Source organism: Xiphias gladius, chromosome 17 (genome assembly GCF_016859285.1).
Source record: "Xiphias gladius isolate SHS-SW01 ecotype Sanya breed wild chromosome 17, ASM1685928v1, whole genome shotgun sequence".
Classification (NCBI taxonomy): domain Eukaryota; kingdom Metazoa; phylum Chordata; class Actinopteri; order Istiophoriformes; family Xiphiidae; genus Xiphias; species Xiphias gladius.
The window spans coordinates 6627290-6649549 of record NC_053416.1 but is presented as its reverse complement, the minus strand read 5'-3'; the positions used below and the strand labels follow the sequence as shown (position 1 = coordinate 6649549).

The 22260-nt window shown below is 40.7% G+C and overlaps 1 protein-coding gene across 5 annotated transcripts in view; it reads right to left on the bottom strand.

The window, feature by feature from the left end:
• zbtb16a (zinc finger and BTB domain containing 16a) overlaps nt 1-22260 on the bottom strand; it is a 144024-nt gene that overhangs the window by 29656 nt on the left and 92108 nt on the right. The gene's annotated exons all lie outside the window — the stretch shown is intronic.

Here is a 22260-nt window from a genome sequence, read left to right as displayed (position 1 = left end):
AAGCAGCTTATCACGACCCATAGCTTCGTTTTATTGTCAGGTAGTATATGGAGCTACTGAAACTGCTGTTTTTTTCCCGCATGAAACTGCTAATCAACATTATTATTATTAGTATTATTAGTTATTTATTTATTTTTTTAATCCAGGACCATGTTTATCACTGTAACCATGATTACCTCAAGGAAATACTTATTTTACCCCAAACCTACCAAGTAGTTTTTGTGCCTAAACCAAACCACACTGTGATCGTTCCGTAAAGCTTAACTTTGTATTTATTATACCATGATGAGCGAGGTCCGGCATGATGTCTGCCCGTAGGGGGCGCTATTTCAGGAGACGCTCCTACTGGCCGTATCAGAGGGTAGGGACAATCGACCTCTATGGATGTTTAGGTCGGTGGACTTGTTGGATGAGATGGTTGCAGATTTTCAAGACAGCCATTTTGGGTCTGGAGGAACATTGAAGAGAGGAAATTTAACAAATTGATTCCGATTATTTTTGGGTCAGTTTGTGTGAAACATTCACTTACTGTGATGCATGTGTATGTAAGTTAAATTGCCGATTATACGTATTGAAAAGGGTGTTCAGGTGGGTTTACTGCATCTCACCAGAGACTAAATTTAAAAATTTAAAATATACATTCATTTCTTCATTTTATGTGTAAATTTCCATCAAACAACAGACTTACAGTAGTTTAAAGTGTATTTAAAGCCATTTCCCAAACAAGCAGTGGATGACTGCATTAAAGGGGAGTTCAGGCAGCTGTGACCTTGGAACCGAACTGCAACCGCCCGACATGACTTTGTGGGTTGGAAGAAAAGCCTTTATTTATAGATCAGCCGTGTGTTGATCAAACTCCATCAAGGGGGAAAGTGCAGTTGTTGGAAAGGAGGAAAAGGAGGAGGGAAACTGTGTGTGTGTGTGTGCGTGTGTGTGTGTGTGTGTGTGTGTGTGTGTGTGTGTGTCTTAGAGATGCTGGGAGGGTTGCGTTTTAAAGAACTAATACAGTGGTGTGTCTCAATCTCACTTAATTCCATTTAAAGGAAATTGATTTGGAGGTTGGGGGGGGGGGGGGGCGCACAGGGCTGTTTTCTCTCTCCATTACAATTGTGATGAAGTCTTGGCCTCGTTTCATTCATTTGTGTCCTTTGGTGCTTCTACCACAGTATTACAGTACTGTGCTGTTTTGCTATGATATACAGTAATAAGGAAAGAAGGGATAAAACTTTAATGATCCCTGTAGGGGGAAGGGGCTCAATGCAGCAACAAGTAGCAGGGAAAAAATTGAACATCAATATTAAAACAGAATATGAATAAGGATTAGAGCTGACTGGGGTTATGCATCTTAACAACATACAACTGCTAATATCAACACTGTAACATGCAGGATAACTATGGGGGAAAAATGGGATATATGATTATGTGCTACAGAATAATTCCCACTCCAACGTTACAGGAACATAGTATATTTAATTGTCAGTTTTATAAAGGTATTTTTTAAGAAAAATGATCTAGAACTAATGCCAGAGAGCCTAAAATGATTGATCTTCAAGTACCAAATTGTCATCATTTGTAATTTTTGTTATCTAAACCCCAGTGTAATGAAAACAATACGTAACTTGCAAGTTTCAAAACGAGGCGAAAATGCCCTCATAGCAAATTAAATTATTTATCACAGAACCTGATTTAAAAAAAAACAGAATGCAAAATACTGTATATTCTATTGCTGAAAAAAATATATCTTTCTTTCTTGCTGTGCATTGTACCTTTGTATTTGTATCTCACTTTGACTTGTACTTTATCCACCTTGCAGTGAGTTGCAGGAACTGATTAAAAAAAAATGTGGACATGACTCAAAATAGTACACCTTCTTTTTTTTAACCTGCTTCTTTGTGCTTCTCGTCTGTTATTCCTGCTGTGCATTATTTATTTATTGCTGCAATGACCCATTTCCCCGCTATATTCCTTATATAATAAATATTATTCAATTCCTTTATAAAGATGTAAGGGAATTTTGCATTATCATCAATTCAAGTTTTAGTCATATAAAATGAAATATATGACAAAAGAGGATTATTCCGGAAAAAAAAGGCAAGTTGTTAGGACATTCTCAATGCTGTACCGGCTATAACAATATGTTTCCTAAAAGACAGTCCTAACACATATCTAAATTGTAGCTTTGATTTAAGGCCTTACTTCATCTTTTTCACCAGGGAACTCCACTAATCACAATATCACAGGGCGGCTGGAAGATTTAGTCATTTTGCTGCGTGCATGCTCAGGAAGATGAGAGCGGAGGAGGTTCGTGTTTTCCATATTTGTATGGGAAAATCAAAGGCAGCCGAAAGACTCGGCGAGGCTCAAAAGCTTCTCAGACAGAAAGAGAGAGGAGAGAAAACAAGGCTACTCGGTGCCAGGACTGTTAACAACCACCTGTATGTGCCCACCTGTGGTTTTTAAAATAGCAGTCATAAATAACCGGTATCCGAGAGGAATTAAATCTAAGCCTAAAATAACCTTTGAAAAATGAAGACTTTGGGAAATATTTGCTCAAAGACATTAGGTTTGGAACAAGCTTACAGATCCGTTTCTCTTATATATATTCATATATGTCTTTACCATGAGTGTACACTGCCACAGATTCGTACTCCAGTCCAAAATGCTGCCAAATTCCATGGAGCTAAACTGAATACTCTCATTCACAATGATCAAATTGGGATTCACTGAAGGCAGAAATGAAATCATTACTAAAAGACCATCATCTTAAGCCTCCACCTCTGGGGAGAAGTGAGAAGCCTGTTGCCCCAGATTGCCTAAAAATGCAGATAAGAAACGATCCTGCTCCAGAAATTGGTCCAGCAGGACTATTACACTGGAGAGATTAGTGGAAGATAATCATATAATGGTGATGATAACACCGATCGCAACAAAACGGCCCCATAAAGTCACCTCTGAATAAAGAACAGGCAATACAGATGAGTGGGAATAAAGCAGTAAAGTGCCTGCGCTGGTTAGCATGTGTGAGACAGCTGTCTGCAGAGCTCAGTGCTGCCTCTGGGCAGCAGGGGGCGCTCCTCTGTTTCCACACACACTCCCCGGTTCCCACTGGAGAGTCTGAGCAAGGGGAAGGAGAGAAGTCCTTACATGACCTCTCAGTTCACAGGAGTTTGCCTCCAGCAAAAAAAGCCTCTTATATGGTATATGGTAAGACTTAACAGTCCCGGTGTCCACGGCTGAGACAGTTAATGGCTGAGAATGGAGATTAGAAAGTAGTTTATAGGGTCAGGTGTTTGTTACGGAGCACTGGGGTCACTGAGGGTAAATGCTGTTTTTCTAACATGTGGCTCTAAAAAAAAGGGCACAAAATGAGAAGGAAAGTCTTATTAAATTCAGGTATACACTCGAGATAGCATTGCAACAGCCATGTCAACACGGCAAGCGGTCTAATATGAGTCTTGATGATTTCTCTTTTTAATTCTGCTGGCGGAGCGAGATATTTCCAGTTGTTCCTGGTGCATCTTGTCTTCTGTTAAGATTCTTCCCGGAAAATTTATATCTTGAAACTGACTTCAGTTTCAAGATGACCTCATGATGTAAAATTCTTTTTAAAAAAAAACACATTTAAATCGAAAGCAGTTTAAAGGACCAGTGTGTAGCATTTAGGGGGATCTACCGGCAGAAATTGATTATAATATTGATTATTATATTTTCATTGTGTCAGTGTATAATCACCTGAAACGAAGAATCGTTGTGTGTTCGTCAGCTTAGAAGTAGCCCTTTCTTATCTACATAAGGAGCGGGTCCTCTTCCACGGAGCCCGCCACGTTGCACCGCCATGTTTTCTACAGTAGCACAGAATGGACAATCCAAACACTGGCTCCAGAGAGGGGGTCTTTGGCATTTTTAGGTTACCTGAAGGCCAGCGTACGTTCTCCTACACGCTTGGAAAGGGAGGCGCGAGGGAGAAGGGTATTCATTTGGTTGCAATCTGCAACCTCACAGCTAGATGCCACTAAATCCTACACACTGGTCCTTTAAACTCATTCCATTGCCAGATTCCTTTGCCATTGCCAAAGAAATGATTTTAAGAGTTAATATTAGACTGAATTGCTGGTTAATATTGAGATTAGGATTTTGAGCAAACTATCGTGAAAACCCTAATTGAAACCGGGCAATAGCAGCAGAAAATATTAATTCGGTGCATCAAAGAAGAATAAGACAAATGAAGTGGGGGTTATAGAAATATACTTGACCAAAGAGTAATTAAGTAAGAAGAGAGGAATAAATGAAACTGTGCAAAAAAAAATATAGCCCTGCTATTCTAAAAAAACAAACAAACAGAAAACATAACAAAACATGTTGGCTTGGAATTACATGCACAGTTTACAGTGAGCTGCAGAGTAAAAGAACAGTAATATATCCATTGATATTGTAGCAATGGTTGGCAGCTGAGGCTGTACTTTTCTAAATTTTCATCTTGCTCTTTATTCTGGCTGTGTTTGTAATAGCTATTTTATTTTAAAGCATATTCTAGGTATTCAAACAGAATCTGCCAAATAATTTTGGACAAAGACAGCAAACAAAAGAATCTGGCACCCTAAAATTCCGATATAGAGTAAAATTGAAACAGTTCCACAAACGACTCCCATAACATTTTACTGAATAACCTTCATTAACTCTATACGGTGTCTCCTAAATGACAGGCTTCATTTAGGAAATCTTGTTCCAGGGATACCCCTTAAAGGTGAGGAAGAGTAACAATGGAGCCTCTAAAATGATAGAACAGAAAGAAAAGTACAGATACATAGTAAATGATTTTGGAAGAACCATCCGATGGAGTCTGTAGGCCTACCATTAAAAGATGAGGATGATGTTATTCTATATTTTTCTTACTGTCAACAAATCTCATGAAAAGACCAAAACCTACAATGTTTAAATCTTTCTCTCAACAATTAACTTAACTCCGCTTCCCCATCCCGTCCGTGTCCAGGCCCGTTCCATTCCTACTGAAGAAAATCTTTAAAAACACATCCCAAACACATACTTTCATTAAAAACTAGAAGGGCACTCAGATACCGCAGACCGCCGCCAAGGCCACTGTCAAACAAGACCTCAGAGGAAAAAAAAATACTTAAAATTCATGGTAAATAATCTGGATCTGCCCCAAAATTTAATGGGTTCTTCCCTGGCCCAAGCTCCATCCCTCCGCCCCGTTCGGTACAAATCAGTTCTAACAAACCAACAAACAGATACGGGTGTAAACATAACCTCCTTTGGCAGAGGTAAAAAGGCGCAGTAATTTTCTTAAATACCTGGACACAGACAATACTTATTAGTAGGATCAATTCAATGGTTGACAATAATAAAAACAAAACATTTATTGTCTTATCTTTTTACCTCATGGAGCCGAAATCTTCTTTGATGACCCTTTTATTTGTTCCTGGAGTATCATTAAGAACCATTAAGACTCTTAATGAAAGACATTGTGAGATGTGTGCTTAATATAAAAAGGTGGAGAATTGGAAAACAATGTGTAACTTGTTGACATCTTCCCATTGTGTCTTCCTCATCTCCTCGTCTTGCCACTTTGCATCCGCCCGATCATTTCTATCTTTAGCTCTTCCTTTACCTCTCTGTCTCCGGGCCATATTTCTCCATGGACAGAGCCCAGGAAATTATAGTGTAGCGTGGGAGGGAAGGACCACTAACTCTCTGACCCAGACTTGCTGCTATAAATCCTAATTTTTATTTATTTTATTTTTTTGGGGGGGGTACTCGCCAGCCTTGACCCCATCTCTTCCTCTGTACATCTGGCCTGCAAACGATCCGACACACTCCGCGGCAACACACGACAGACACAAAAAAAAAAAAACACAACCTCCGCTCACACCCTTGGGTGGTCAGGAGGGAACGCGCAGCAAGTGGAGGCAGAACCAGAAAATCTGACGTTATATATGTGATTGAGCTGTACCATGCCGCCACAATGGGCTGATTTGTGACAAAAATTCGGACAACACACCCTCATCAAATTTGATTTTACACCGATCGTGTACTGTTGACAGCGATGATGTGAACATTACTGATTGGACAATGGGACCACTAACGGGAGATGTCCTTTTCACCCATTTGCCCCCCTAACTTTTAACGTCAGAACACTTACAGTAACTAAGATTCTTACGTAACACGTTCAGGCTGCTGTTAGTCTTCCTTCATGTAGTGATTCTGTGGTGAGAAAATGTTTCGCACACTTCTCCAGAATGGAGCAGGTCGTCTGCATTTTAATACCTTACGCATTCTTTTATAAGATTCTGCGAGACCAGACTCCGCAGTTTCACGTAAAGGGACTGTTACGGGGATGCCGAGCTGATGATTCTGTTTGCGGTAGAGCACACTCAGAAATAAGTGCAAGAGAGATGATCCTGTAACTCAGTTTGTCCGCGAAAAGTATCTGGACATGCAGTAACAGGTTCAAGCAAGACTTCATCTAAAATATTAACATCCATCCTAAAGATAAACTACAGATACAGTACTTAGTGTTCTTTAATGGATGACGACAAATTCTTTATTAAAGATGACAAACCTTGCTGTTAGAAACTACTTTAGTGCATCTAAAGGCCTCTCAATAAATCATACCTTACGCCCTATGTTTTATTCTGATTAATAGCGGCACCTCAGACATCCATTTCTGTGGCATGCTGTTTCTCATGTTCTTTTGTTTTGGCACTGCAGTAGTCTAGTCCATCATCCTATCAGAGTTTGATTCAAAAAAAAAAAAAAGTTCTTCAAACAAAACCTGTTTCCTTATATTTCCTTGATTGGAGATCTAAATGCCTGGAATGTACTCATTGGAGAGGAACAAAGCACAAAGTATGGTCTTCAGTGGTGGAATCCAAATGAAATCCAGGACTTGGGTCAAAGCGCTGCATTTCGGTAGTTTAAAGGATGGACTTTCTCTTTTTTTTTTTTTCCCCTTTTCCCTCCTTTTCTACCCTGTTTAAGATTCCTGGCCTTTCACCTGACCCCAGGCCTTGGGCGGGGGGGTGTGGGGGTGGGGGAGCTGGTTGCTTGCGGTGGTGGGGGTTAAAGTGTAATCCTGGTCCTGTGACCACAAAGGCTTGGCCCCTGAGGGCCAGGGACCAGCCGCATTTTCTGAATTGCAATGTTATCCCTCAGCAAACCCTTCGAACCGACTACATATCAAAGGATTACATTGCACGGCTTCTCCCTGCTCTCTCTGGTGTTTAACGATGGCCACGAAGCCCAAACCCTTCCCTCTTCCCTCCACTTTCCCTCCCCATCAAGGATTTTAAGATTTTGGTTTGGCTTTTTGATTGTGTGGGGGAAGATGATTATACAATACAACAAAACCTTTCCAGAGTCTAATTTCAGAACTTGTCAACAGTACAAGAGAGAGCAGAAGAAGCTTTTTTTTTTTTTTTTCCTTACATCAATGCCTCAGTCCAACCAGTTTCACATCAATCTATTAACAAGAGTAATTGCCACATAGCATCATTACAACTGACACATATTTTAAACCATTCAGATGCTGATATCTGGCTGTTAGTGTACTGCTAATTGCTTGCTTAAGTAATCCATTAAGGAGTGTTACTACAACAGCTTGCATGCTCCATTATCATTAGTTTTATTCTGAGGAAACCTTAACACACCCTTTTTAAAACCACCTCGGCTTTGCCCTGAGCGCCTCTTTGCATTTAAACCTAAAGAATTTGCTTTTTTTTTTTTTTTAAAGGAGCAACTTCAGAAGACAGAGAGAACTGAAGCGAAAGAGAGAAAAGATTTAATTGACGCCTCCCCCATTTTCCCAGGGTGAAGACAAGAGGGAGGAGGGATGGGGGGAGAAAAGAGAAGGGGGTGATGTGACACTGCTCTCCTGGTGTTGCGACTGTACAAAAGGAAGCAGATTTGCAGAAGAGGTGACCCCTAACCTCTAAAGCTACAGAAAGGGTCCTTGATGGCCCCAGCACCACCCAATCAATCACCTCCCAGAGCCTGCTGGTCAGCCGGACTGTAAGAGGACACTGCAGTCGGACAAATGGACCCACCCCCAAACATTCCTTGGTAGGAAACTTTTTCTTTTTTTTTTTTTTTTTTTCCAGAAATCAAAGCTTAACAGGTCAAGATTGTTCTGTTAAAAAATATACTTTTTCCATTTCGTCAAACTCCTTAACTTCACCCTCTCTGCCAAAATTAAATTTCATTGCCAGGAATTTGGTGACGATCAATCTAAAACTGCCTGCAGTAAACAAGTCCCAACAATGGCTGAACCTCTTTACCACGTTGGCCAACAAATAAGGCTCATCATTTTGCTTTTTACTGAATTTTCCTTGAAAAAATACACAATTTTAAATCAAAGCAGACAAACTGTTTGCACTGATTTTCACTAGAACTTTTTTGTTCTCAGGGACAGAACAGTTGTTCAATTTCCTATTTCTAGTTTACAGTAAACACCTCTGTTGTTGATAAAAGCTAAGAATATTCCTCTGCTAATAACAAATCATGTCAAAAATGAAGAAAATGTCACATTGAAAATACAAAAAAAAACTGCTAAAGACACAATAAATGATAAATACATTTCTGATCAGATTTTTACCTGAATCTTTTAACTTTTTAGTCCAAATTGAACTTATTTTATTATTCAGAATAAATACTGAAAATTCTTTGATTTTAACATTTCTAATATGACAACACAGTGCAGCTGAATATTTTTCTTAATGTGGACGAGTTTCACGTTTTCGTTTACAGCTCAATGTTAATTATTATGACAACGAAGAGGCAATTTAAGCAGAACAATCTTTATAGTATGGGACCTCAAGTATTAGTATAGTATAATACGGCGGCCTCCTTGTCTAGTTTAATTCACATTCAGGGCTAAATTGGATTTTAGGAATGTTTTGTTGTAAAACTTTTTCAATGTGGTGCTTTAGTTAAATTTTCTTTGAGGTCTACTTTGAATTACATGCTTGCTTTGTTGGATAAAATGTATATTTACTGTAAAACTTTCTGGATAAAATCAAAATAAAACTATTTTTATGACAACTTAGACAACAAAGTTAGACTGTGTATGCAGCATGATAAGATTTTTTTTTCACGACACAATGTTCTCAATATCTCTCCTCTATTTCACCTTTGATTTGTTCTTCTTTCTCATATTTGTGTGAATGTGAAAGGTAATGCTACTTCCACGCGCAAAAAAATATTAAAAGAAATATCCCCTGGTCTTAAGTTGGTCCTGAGCTTTTTTTTGGGGGGTGCAGCAAGCTTTGTCCTCATTTTTGATGTTCCTCCATTGCCTGTGCTCGACTGAATTATACTGCTGTGCAGGGGACTTCTGATTTTTCCTATGAAATGATACTGTCGCTCCTGAGCTGTAAAAGTTAGTCAAGGTCAGCGTATGGAGAACAGCTGGCTGCTGACTTGCGAGTGTGTTGCCGACACCACAGAGACTTTTGGCATATTTGCTTGTGAATAAATACATAATTAAATGCTAGATTAATTTTCAAGAGAACATTTACATATTATAAACCAAAAGTAAGCAAAAACAACAAGGAAAGGTGCAGAGTTATCACTGGCATCACTTGGGAAACATTAATAGCCAAGGATCAAGTGTTTTTAATGCTCTTAAATAAACCCAGGCTTTTCCTCAAAGACACAACTTTGCATTTTATTCCTATTTGCAATACGCCTGAATAATATGCAGCTTTTTTTCATCCTTTCCATTATATGAAATCGTTAATATTCCGCATTAACTTATATTGCATTCAGTAATGTATTGAATTCAATGCTCATCTGCTGCTGCCAAGATTCTCATCATTTTGTTTAGAAACAGCGATAGCAAAAAAAGCGACTGTACACTCTGCACTGTTTCACCCTAAATCATGGGCAGGTCAGGCTATAAACAAAGGCTTTTCGGTCCAGATAAGAGTCATGGATCTTGTTGAACCAGTTTAGGACAGACCAAATAGACAATAATGATAAATGACGTGTGAGATATTTGTTTTAACTTTGATCTGATATGAAGATGACTGCATTTGATTAATAACACATCACGCGGTGCTTTTTTGGCCCTCTCTGCCAGTGGGTTTCATTCTGATTAGAGGCATTTAAATAGGCCTGTCCATGTGTCTAAATCATCGGCATTTTTCTTTGCCAACGAATATTTATCAGCGGTAGTGTTTTATTACATATGTCAATTAATTGGAAATGATTCGTTAATTGTAAATAGCAGCAGAGATTTTGCAGGTCATTATGTTTGTATAGCCTTTGTTACTCAATATGGGACTGAAAATTATGATAAACAGCCAACTGATGTTCTTCACAGGACGCCGAAGTCAACAGCAACTAAGATGAAAGCATTCCAGGTCACAGCGGTCTCTCCAAACAGAGCACATAAAAAGTATAATTTGTAACAAGAATGCTGTCTAATCAGGTGAACTGCTGATTCATTCCTAACACCACACCTGAGCAAACATGCACATTAATCTTTGTAACTACGAGCAAACAATGAAAGAAGAAGCCAAACAAGAGAGCACGGTGACTGAAAAAGTAAGAAAACATCAGACATATATGTACTTATAGTCTGCTTCCATGTACAAATTAACACGCATGGATGCTCGTTTTATTTATTTTTTCCTCCCAGAGCTCATCTAGCACACACTAGTTTTTTTTTTTGTTTTTTTTTTTTTTTGCAAAGCCCTGACCAGGTGCCATCTATCAAAACAATCTGCTCCCAGAGGGAAACCTGCTATTAACTGATAAGAGTCTGCCCTCGGTGGGGTGTAATGGGTCCCACTCGAGTTCCTTTTCGGAGTATTGTCCTGGCAGGCCACCTCCAAGACAAAAACCAACTCAATGACTCCTCTCTGTTTCACTCCTCCCGGTCTAAAAGTCCAGCGGCTGCCTCATGCCAACAGCCAAATTCAGGGCCAAATTCAGCCGGGCCTGCTAAGGTGAGAGAGACTGCATTCCTGCATAGCTAATAAACAACACGGTGAAGTCTCTGTTATTTCTGGATGATCGGCTCTCATCTCTACTGAGAAATATGGGGTTATTTTTAAGAATGTATTACTATGTCATTATATCATCACTATTATTATACGCAGATGAGTTTCGGTGAAATCACACACACCTGTGGTTAAGTTAAATGACATACGGTGCTGACTGTGACTGGAAAGTGAAAAAAATAAATAATCTGTTTTAAAAACTACCAGCGTTTTGCATGCGTTAAGCCCTTGTATTAGGGCTTAAATGTGTGCCAACTTTGAATTTTTTTGGAGGCAAACCATAAGGTGTGTGATTTTTGAATGTGTCTTCCACTCAGTCATGGAATTAGAAATGCAATGTGCATTGCCATATGATGATTTTACACTGTGCAATAATTAATTATCTTGAGAAAAATGTTTACTGAGGGATTTTCACTCTGTACTGAAATTAATGGCTAAAAATGGCTGCCTGGGGAATAGGAAAAAAAAACAGTTTAAAATGTACAAGAAAACACTACAGCTACATTTTAAAAAGGGGTAGCATGTTAAGCAGATAATATGAGATATAAATCTGCAGTTTTAGTTTTATTCCTGAGTTTAACATGATGTTCATATTAATGGGAAACAATGGCTGCCTGGGAGGTATAGGTGCCGTAAACCAATTTAACAAATTCAGAACACCAAAGCCCAATTTCAAAAGGGTTAGCAGTAATGTGAAGTCCATGAGACTTGCGGCCAATTATCTAAACATGCAAAACACCAGGACTTTCGTGGCTGAGTTTCTGAGTTTAACATAAATCTGCATAACATAAATATGTCCCTATCCTCGGCTACAACCCATAGGAGAGTACCAGCGGCAGGCGTACTGAACCTTCATCGTCATGGTAACAATAATAAACATGGGGTTAAAGCTCATGGAATGGTTACGGTTTGGTTATGTTTAGGCACAAAAACTACTTGGTTAGGTTTAGGGACAGATCGTGGTTTGGGTTAAAATAAGTACTTCCTTAAGGTTAGAGGACCTCATCGTTGTCAAGGTTACAATAATAAACACCCCGTTAAGGTTGCGGAATGGTCGTGGATAAAAGAAACAACGTTAAAAGCTAAAAAAAAAAAAAGAAAGAAAAGAAGTAAAGCTGGACTAACTGTGACTAGTTCGTCAAGAACAGAATATTCTATTAGGAAATGAAATCTGGCAAGCATCTCCCTTAGTTTTCCCGAAATAAACCACTTGAACACAAACCAATTACAACTGAGATCCACCAGCCTGGAAATTCCCATTTAACTAATGGAACGTATATTATCCTTCTATTAGTTCCTATGGACTTCTGTAAATACTTGTAAAATCATTGGACAACACAGACCATATCCCAGAATTCTATGATAAAGGACATTATATTAAAACCTCTTTGCATGAATGTAAAGCGATCTCAGCTGATTTTCTTACGGCGTGGTGGGTAGGTAGCTAATTTCCTTTACAGACTAATGAAGTCAGCTCATCAACTAGAAGCTGAAATCACATTCAAATGGAGGGATAAGTAATTAGGTTTAAATGTCATTTTCATAATAGGGATTGTCCAGGATCCGTGCTTGTTTTGTTTTAATAATTTTCTCCTGCCTCAAGACAGAGGGAGAGACAGACGTACATACCGTCTCCCTCTGATATCACTTCAAACAACTCCTGTTGGGAATGATCAGCACTGACCTCAGATGAGGGAACCCCTTTCTCCCTGTTAAAGCAGTTTTATTCATTGAAACCATCTATGGGAAGGCTGCCAAAATGACCCATCAAAGATTGACGGGGGTTAAGCTCCCATAATCAATATGACACTGCTAAGTGCCCTTTGATTGAGCTGCACGCAGTGTAAAAGGACATTTCTGTGTGCCCGGCTGCTCTTGCCACCAAGAAATGCAGCATTTGTCCAAAGCTAAATGGTCTTCTGAATGTCATTGTCACGGGTACATTAACTTTTATACGAGTCTGAGAGACAGACTTGGAGTGAGGATGAACGGCCATTTGCATTAGTGTGGCTGCTCGGTGCCATTAAGGGGTGCTGTCAGACGGACAGGGACAGAAATGGTTTGCGTGGGGTGCACGAGCAAAGACTGGAGGTTTCATTCCTTCTCTTAAAATGTTCCACGAAGAGTTGGAGTGGTGAAGGCAGCGGCTAAATTTGCCGGTGTGAAACCCCTGTGTCACTAGGCAACTGGATCTGATGGTTCCTTTGTTTGGGGTGAAAGGTTGGAAGCACTCGTACTAATCTCCTTGCTTCACAATTAAGGAACACAGGAGAGCTGCTCAAACCTCTTCCCGCTCTCAAACAACAACAACAAAAAGAAAAGGATTGAAAGACTCCTCTATTGTCCCTCCTTCTCAGTCCCCCCCCACTCTCCACACTAATCGAAAGGTATTTGCACTGTAAATTAAAAGGGCCCTCGTGCGTTGCTGTTTTAACACTGACGCACTCTCCTAAGATGTCCACAAACAGCTCCAATCTAATTACAGACGGAGATTTACTTCAAATATCGCTGTGGACAAAAGAACCCTGGCTATTGTTGACGTGGGGCTAGTGTTCCACATCTCTTTCTCTCTTTGACTCTCTTGGGCGAATCCTTTTATATTCAAAGTCCTCGCCTTGCCAAGGTTAAAATGCGATGGGATATCTGAAAGTAGGGGACCTACTGACAAAAGCGGCCTTTTATTCCCTGAATGGCAAATGCCTTCGTTGATTTCCACTGTTCTGTCTCTTTCCTTATCTGTCCTTTTCCTTTTTTTTTTTTTTTTTTTTTACCAAGCAGATTTGAACAAAGCCGCAGCGGCTGACATGCAAATGTAACGGGTGAGAAAAGCGGCATCCAAGGGAGTTAAGATTGTCCGACAACGGGACGTGCTTGCTGGGGTTGCATTGTGACATACGGCTGAGACACATCCTCAGGGTTGAAAGAGAGAGGAAAGGGATGGTGGATATTGGCTGGCCAGATTTGCAGTGTGTCCTGCTGACTTCCATTTTATGGCCCGTGAATCGCAGAGCCCTCTGGGAGTCTATAATCCGGTCCCCCCAACCCACCCTCCTGCTGCCCATACCACATCATTTTATTGGTCTCTTTGGTTGTGTGGCTGCTGTCCCTGGTTTACAATGATCCATCCATGTGGGGATTCTCCCGCAGCCAGACTGTTGCTCACTACGGACATCCCAATTTGCTACTGGATCCCACCCACCTATTTCCCCCTCATAAGAATACTACCTCCCTCCCTGACATGCTGTTGTCCCATGGTTTCCTGTGGTGATGCCTCAATGCGACTGTGCCCACCATGATACTAAGCCCCGGCACTGAGGCTCTGCAGTGCAGGGGCCCAGTTGGGTATTTCTCAATGAATGAAACTGGGTGCGGGGGAACGTAGCAGTGCCAGCTCTCATTCACACATTTTATCTCATTTACACACAAACCACACATCCCCCTATTCACATAGGCCGCTGTGCATAACACTTATGGCTGTGGTGGATGATTACTACCGGGGCGTTGGTAACACTGCAGCCCCGCACAGTATCCATCAGCCAAACGGAGGATCTTCCTCCGCCTGGAAAAACTCATTTAGATCTTATCTGGGGAAAAAATTTGTTTGCTGAGGGAGAAGGAGGAGGTTAGTAGCAGGAGAACTGACTGTAGTCTAGCTAGTGCCACTTGATTTAATTTAGCCACCGATAGTGTCTCTGACCACTTGTACTCTTCTTATTTTGGAAGGTGAGTGAGAGTGAGTGCCAAGGAGGGGGAGATTGAGGGAGCCAAAGAGAAAGAGGTATTTGTTTACAGAGACGGAGGTAAAGGGAAATTGGGTTTTAAATGATCATCTTGCAAACATTTTGACAGTAAATAGATACTATTTAACAATCTGTATGAATATAGAGCCAGAATCATTGATCATAGCTCCCAAGATAGCGAGACAGAAACCACTTTCTAGTATCACTGTCTTAAAGAATTTTTCTTATGATATAATGATGTGAGTCACTGACACCGAACCTGCATATCCTGCAGTTGGTACTGAAAGAGCTGATTAATCGATCAGCTGTAGTAACGCCTTTGAAAAAAAAAAACAAGAAACTGCTGAAGTCAATTATCCAGCAAAAATAGCTCCAAAAATGCTGCTTGTTCCAGCTACTCAGATGTGAAGATTTGCTGCTTTTATCAGTCTCACATTAACTGTATTTTTGAGTCCTTTTAAAAAAACAAGAAATTTGTAAATTTTACTTAAGGTTCTGGGAGCCATTTTTTTTTTTTTTTTTTTTAGACAAAATGATTTTTTGAAAAAATGAAGAGGGCAACAAGTTGGACAGCTAAAAAAAGATTCATGCCCTCATGGAGGGTTGAGTGTGATCCTGATCGAACATAGAGCCATAAATATGTACTTGGTAGTGTTTTACCTGTTTGTTTGTTACACACGGGCAAATTCGTTTGTCTCTGTGTGTGTCTATGTCTCAGTGTTGGCCCGGCTCCGTGAATATGGCACCAGATACCCTACTCTGACCCAAAATGCCCTTTGTGAGTTCCCTGGCCAGCTGGGCACAGATAGACAGACAGACAGACAGATAATCTGCCTTCGTCCACGGACAGCTTGCTCGATTACGAGTGGGATGCTGAAAGGACAAGCACCAGGACAGTGCGAATCGGCAGCTTGGCTCACCAGATGACGCCGACGGGAAGCTCACCGTGCTAGCGTTTTGTGATCAGAAGTCATAATGCCGATGCACATCTGCCCTTTAGCGAAGAGCTGCGTTGAGCTAAAATGCCTTTTAAACGTGATAATTTAATTCTAACAGCTAACTGGAGTTAAGAGTGATCAGTAGCTTGACTGGAATAACATTCACACTTCCATGGTCCAGGGGGCTGTACGCTTGTAAATTCATATATGTGTGTGCCTCAGTGTGTGTATCAGCAACACGTGTAGCACTGCCTGCCCGGGGTGGAAGAATATTTGCTTTGCTTATCGCCGCCCTAATGCTCACTGACAAGTTAATAACATCACAATTAACTAAATGCTAAACAGATGCCAGTGCTGGACTAATGTGATTGAGACAATCGGCACTTTTGACGTGACCCCTGTGTAGCGCTGCCATTGGCCTAATTTGCTTGAGTGACATGACTGGACTGTGTGTGTGTGTGTGTGTGTGTGTGTGTGTGTGTGTGTTAGTATTGGAGGTCAGGGATTGCTAGGCCAGCAGTGTGAACACTTTACAAGGAAGAAAAAGATGGGAAAGAAAAGAAATAGGACTAAAAAGACCTTCTTTTTAGCATAACCATATGTGTTGTACTCCCTTTCCCCACTCTATCCTTTCTCCTTTTCTGTCTCTCCTCCTTTCCTTCCTCCTCCTTTTCCGCCACTCTCTCGCGAGCCAAACTATTTCTGGCTTGAGAAAAGAAAGTGTTTACTTTGTGGCCGCGGCCTGCTGGAATCACGCTGTGTTCCCACTGGCTAAACCCACTACTGCCACTCCATGGTTTGCATATTTTCCCTGTATTACAAGACTTTAAAAAAGGAAAGAGGGAGATAAAGAGAGAAAGAAAGAAGAAGAAAAAAAAAAGAGTAGGAGAGCAGCCTCCCCCTCCTATTATATGTGGATTTTCTCTGGCACCACAGTGTGTATGTGTGCACATGGAGATGATTCATGTATAAACAGGAACACCAACAGTTGGACAACAAATTCTTCCAAAGCATGTGGACTCCGCACTCATTTCTGCACAGGTCACATGGGAGATGCAGTCCCCTATCGTTTCGAGTGCTACTCAAAGCTCATGTTGAATAACGGGGAACTCCTCATACAGACTCCGGCCTTAGCTTGATGGATTAATGTGCAGATTTCAATGCAAGTTGCAAAGTGTGCACATGGGGATATACAGTTCACAATGGCAGTTGTAGAGCCTGCAGAGCCTGTGAAATGCATGAAGCTCTGGCAGTGCAATCTGGGTTTTTAAAATCTGCAGGCAGAAGAAACAAAACTACTTTAATTTATTGCTTATTTTTATGTTTGTGAGCCACTTTCTCTATGCACATATTCTGACCTTTTGCTTTTCTGCACCAAGCTCCAGTTTAATCAAGTGGAATGTGAGTGTGGTGGGTTTTACCAATAAAATACAAGAGCTATAAATTATGGTGGGGACCAAAACAATCTAATGAAAAAAAGAGATGACTATTGCTGGCAGAAGTATAGAGATAAAGACAGAATGAGAGAAAAACAGCAGCTCAGTGATCAGAACAGTCTTGTACAGCCCGGCGGGGAGAGGCTTTACTGGAAATGCAAACTGAAAATGACATATTGGAGGTGGCTGTCTGTAAATAAGCACAACACTTTCACAATATGATACTACAGTGTGGGATAAAATCTACATTTAAAAGCTTTGGAAACAGCTTACAGCTGATATCACAAAGAGGAAATGACGGTGTACAGTAGTAACGGAGAATTAGAGCTTTTCTGCCGGAAACATTGACTTCTGAGGACTGTTTGTACTGTTTGAGTAACTCTTCCTTCGCGAAGCAAATCACCAAAGATTTATAATAAAGTATGCAGTAATGACGGTACGTGTCAAACAAAAACTAGCTGCTTAAATTTTACTGACCCTTACAATAGCAGAGGTCACACTACGTGTTCAAGCACTTTACTGTCCTTGGTTTAAAAAAAAAAAAAAAAAAAAATCCAAGCCTCATTAATTGGTAGAGTCTTCTTTTTTCTGGCCCATAAATTGAAAGCCAGTGTTAGAAATAAGACTTGCTTCTTTGATGCTTATGTTGACATTGAAACAACTGACCTGTGTGCCTGCGTGTGCTCCCAGAGGAACGGCACGCATGCTAGTATGGCATGTAAAGCATGTCATTTTGAATTGCGAACAAAAAAAAAATCTCTTTGAAAGAAACAATGCTGCTCAGACGAGAAAAGTCTGAGCACACTGGCATGCTTTGGCATTTCACTGCAGACTGGCATTACATCATGTGAAATCACATAAAAATTTAATTAAGGTGGTTTTTGATATTTCTGCAAAAGGTCTAGCTCGCCCCTGCCTTTGATTATATTAGTCCTATACCAAGCTTGCTGTACGCAGCTGGATGCATTTGAGTGTTCAAAAAATGTATTATAGGAGGAAAATTTGAAAATACAAACTCACGAGATGGTAGGCAAGCTTGTTGTCTGATGATAGATTTGTTTTTCTATGTTAGAAGTAGCTCAGAGGACTGGCTACCAAACCCCAAGTTTGTGTTTTTAACATTCTTCCAGTAACAAATTTGATAAATTCCAGAAAAAAAAAACGAAAAAAAAAAAAAACAGAATTCAAATGAACACGCACTAAGGTTTTTGGTTTTAAAAAAAAAAAGTTTTCTCCTCCATTCAGAGAAACCCACTGACTGCCATTCATACTTGGCCAGATGGTATTTCAAAATAAAAATGCAATCCGGAGTCGTTGCATATCAGTATGCACATTACATTACGCCCTGCTTCCTGTCAATCACCTGAAAGGCACATGATGAAATGGAAGTCTCCACCAGGAAATCCTCCTTATGAGGACGGCCTTAGGGAAGGCTGCTATCGATGCAAGGTCTTTAAAAATGAGTCCAAATCTCAGCGCCTACATTGCATAACGACTGGAGGACACGAGACAGAGACAGTAGCAAATGGGCTACAACTGTATATGACAGCAGGGTCTTTCTTTAAGGATGAGAGCTCCATGAAAGCCAGACAGACTGCGTTCTTTGCTTACAAAAGCCCTGAAGCGGGTCCCAGTTTAGAGTGAGAGTCTCTCTGATGTGATGCCATTCAATTTGGGAAAATGTGTGACAAAAATTAGCTGTGAGTAGATGTAACGCAACACACAAGTGACTTCGGCTCCTGAACACGGGCATTACTGGATTGTGTACGCGTTGCACAGCAGTGCCAAAGTAGGGGATAGTTTGCAGCGAGTGTTTGTGCATGTGTATTTGCACGAGTTCACTGTGTAAAAACAGCCACATGATGTTTTGCTGCTAGTTCCCCTGGCATCCCATACAGTCATCCCCACCCCCATGCAGAAGCACTTGTCCATTAGGAATGACGACAACTTCAGGAATGCCTCAACGGCCTCCAAACAATCCAATGGGTTCGGATAGCCACCCGCTATATGTCCCACATACGCGCGCAGTTGAGTAACATAAAGAGTCATGTGATATACCGAGCATGGGCAGTTCTGTTAAGAGCAAGAGAGGACAGACAAAGTGAGAAAGAGACAGAGGTTGAGTCAGACTGCAGCTGATCAGGCCAACAGAGGAGATGCCACAATAGTTCCCATTCAAAGCAGCAAGAAACAGCCACAGTTTCAGAGGCCAAATATTGTTACAGAGAACATTAGCCAAGGGCTGAAGCGCTGCCAAGAGGCAGGCAGAGATCAAATCTGGCTTTGATGGCCAAGAGTAACCCCCTTGCGTCTTGGGTACTGTACACACAGACATTTCTGTATAAATAAATCCATGTTTGTTAAGCTTTCTAGCTCAAACTGATTTAACACAGTACTGTCCAGTGGAGCTGCTGTTGTATCTGATGTAGTTTATTTTGTTTTGTCTGTCCCTGTATATTCTGCTGAGGTATCATTATTTACATTTTATAGATACATAAATAAGGCCATATCTGAAACAGAATAAACGTCTAAAAGGCCTAGCAGGGCCGAGAGGATGGCCTATTCATCACAACCCGGGATCAAAAAGGGGGACTTTCGTATCATGAAAAATAATAACAATTAAGCTATTCTCGGAGTTTAAAGGCCTCAAAAAGTAAAACAGGCTAAGATGTAAAGGGACTGAATACAGAGAGGTCCACAAGGTCATTGCAATTGAAAGAGTTCATAATTTTAGGACCATGATAGGTAGTCTGTCAATTTCATTTTCCTCTGGGAGGATTAATCCTGAAAGTGTACATTTGTTTCAGACTTACTCTCATGGGAATATCTGAATGAATATCTATGATCCACAGTTCTGACTTCCGAAATTTGGTATTCAAAATCATTGTCCCGGCAGGCCATGGCTGGAGAGATTGGCCCGTCACATGGCAAATTAACTGAATGAATACAGACTACAATCCCACAGTACATGTCAGCATGCTGTGCAGCTGCACTGCGGTGTGTTTCGGACTTTAAACACACTCCCGATTTGTCCATTGGCCTGGCTGGAGAAGACCTACATGAGTGGTTGTACAAGCTCCCACTGGACAATAGAACAGACAAAAAACAGACAAGTTTATAATAAGTCTCCACAAAGTTACAGCGAGAGACACAGGAAGGGATTTATTTGTTTACCTCTCTAACTCTCATGTCATCAGTCATTCCCTGCTCGAAACGGACCAATTGGCTAAATGCTATCAACCTTCGACTCACGGTGGAGCTCAGTGCATGAATAATACTTAACCTTTGAATGTCACAATGTAATAGTACACACACACACACAAACACACTCAGATAAGGCAATAATAAACACACCATCTGCCACAAATGAGCAGATCTGCGGCATGAAAAAGAAAACCTGCTTTTTTCAGATGCATGTGTGGATAAATATATTTCGAATGACAGTAAAAGACACTTATATTGATTATTAATTGATGTAAAAAAAAAACAACAAGAATATATTAATTATAAGTTACCTGAACATTAGTATGCTAATTTACCTTTGGCTTCCATAATTATGCTAACAGACACACATAATATGTATTAATTCTGAGTTACAGTACTGGCAGCAATTAGTCGTTTAACATTAATATTGAAAAGAAGGGCCATGCCTTCAGAATGGGGACGTGAAATGTCAAGTGTTCAAATCCAGAGCCAGGAATTTCATAATGTAGCTGTACGGTCCCATAAAGATAATAAGGAAAGAGAAACAGAAACTGAGAATCAGACGGTGCGGTGAAACTGCCCTGTCATATTTTACCAGAGCCCATATTTCAAATTCTGATCCCTCACAGGGGCTGAACACATGGATGATTACTATACTATTACTGCTGCTGCTGCTGCTGCTGCTGCTGCTCAGTTGTCTGGCAGGAAGACACGTCTGGCCCTGGCTGCGGTTGCCCCCCTCCCCAAACCCTTCCATTCGTTCCAGACTAGAATGCCTATATTTAGAGCACTCCTTTCCGTTGTTATGGCTGTTGGATCATTAGCCTCATTTAACCTTTCTTTACCTCTGGCGAGCTGATTGGCTGAGGGCATGCCCCTCAGGAGTAACCCCCCAAAAATCCTGACTGCACCGCCCCACCTTCCCCTCTCAAATGTTTAGGAGGAATGTGGGGGGTATGAGTAGCTGCAAAGAAAAAGTGGAGACACCCAATGGGAGCTGATATTAGGAGCCGGAGGGTCACGGTTTCAGATGAAGGACAAAACACAAGATGTGGATAATGATGATGTGTAGCTATTTTGGGGATCGGTTTCTGGTCTGAATGTGCATTGGCAGCACTCTTTTCTCTCATCTGATTTTGTTTGACATGCTAGGTTGGTGATCCCCTGACCTTTGCTTTGACACCGCTATTAGGCCAAGGTTAATACTTTGTGTACAAGAACATGCTAAATCTGCCGGGCAGTTTGCCATGACATTTATCTAGCGCAGTCGTGCACCTCAGAGGATGAACCTCTCTCATTTTGGACACGCTCTGAGCTTTCCTCCGCTGCCAGCCACAGAGCAAAAGCTCAACTTTAAGGCCGAAACATCACAAGCTAATGGCTGGATTGCCAAGAAACTTGCTGTGTACATGAACGGTCCCCCGAGGATGAATCCTGTTGAATTTGGAGATACTGTGGCCTTTCCTTGAGAACCACCTTTAAAGCAAAATTTTAACTTGAGCCATTGTGATGTGACATCACTTGAACTTCGGATCACAACTGCCACGTCAATATTTAAAAAGTTAAAAGTAGAAAGTCAAAGCATATTTGTATTTGTTATTATCATTATGTTATCATGATATCATGTTAGTCCATTTATTTGAATTGTTTTTATTTGTTTTTGTTTCATTTGTTTGTTTTTCCAGCTCCAAATAGCTCCTCCATATCTGCAGTGAATTACATTATGGACCATATTATTTATCTACCCTCTTATTAACACTAGTACGGTAGTACAGTAAATACTATGCAACTGTGAGGCAGGTCATAACGGGAAGTAACTATTGTGAATCTGGAGTGATTTTCACTCTATCCAACAATTTGGACAATCTGGATAGAAGGTAGGGAAACAACCAGCAATAAGTAACAATGTGTTATGAATACG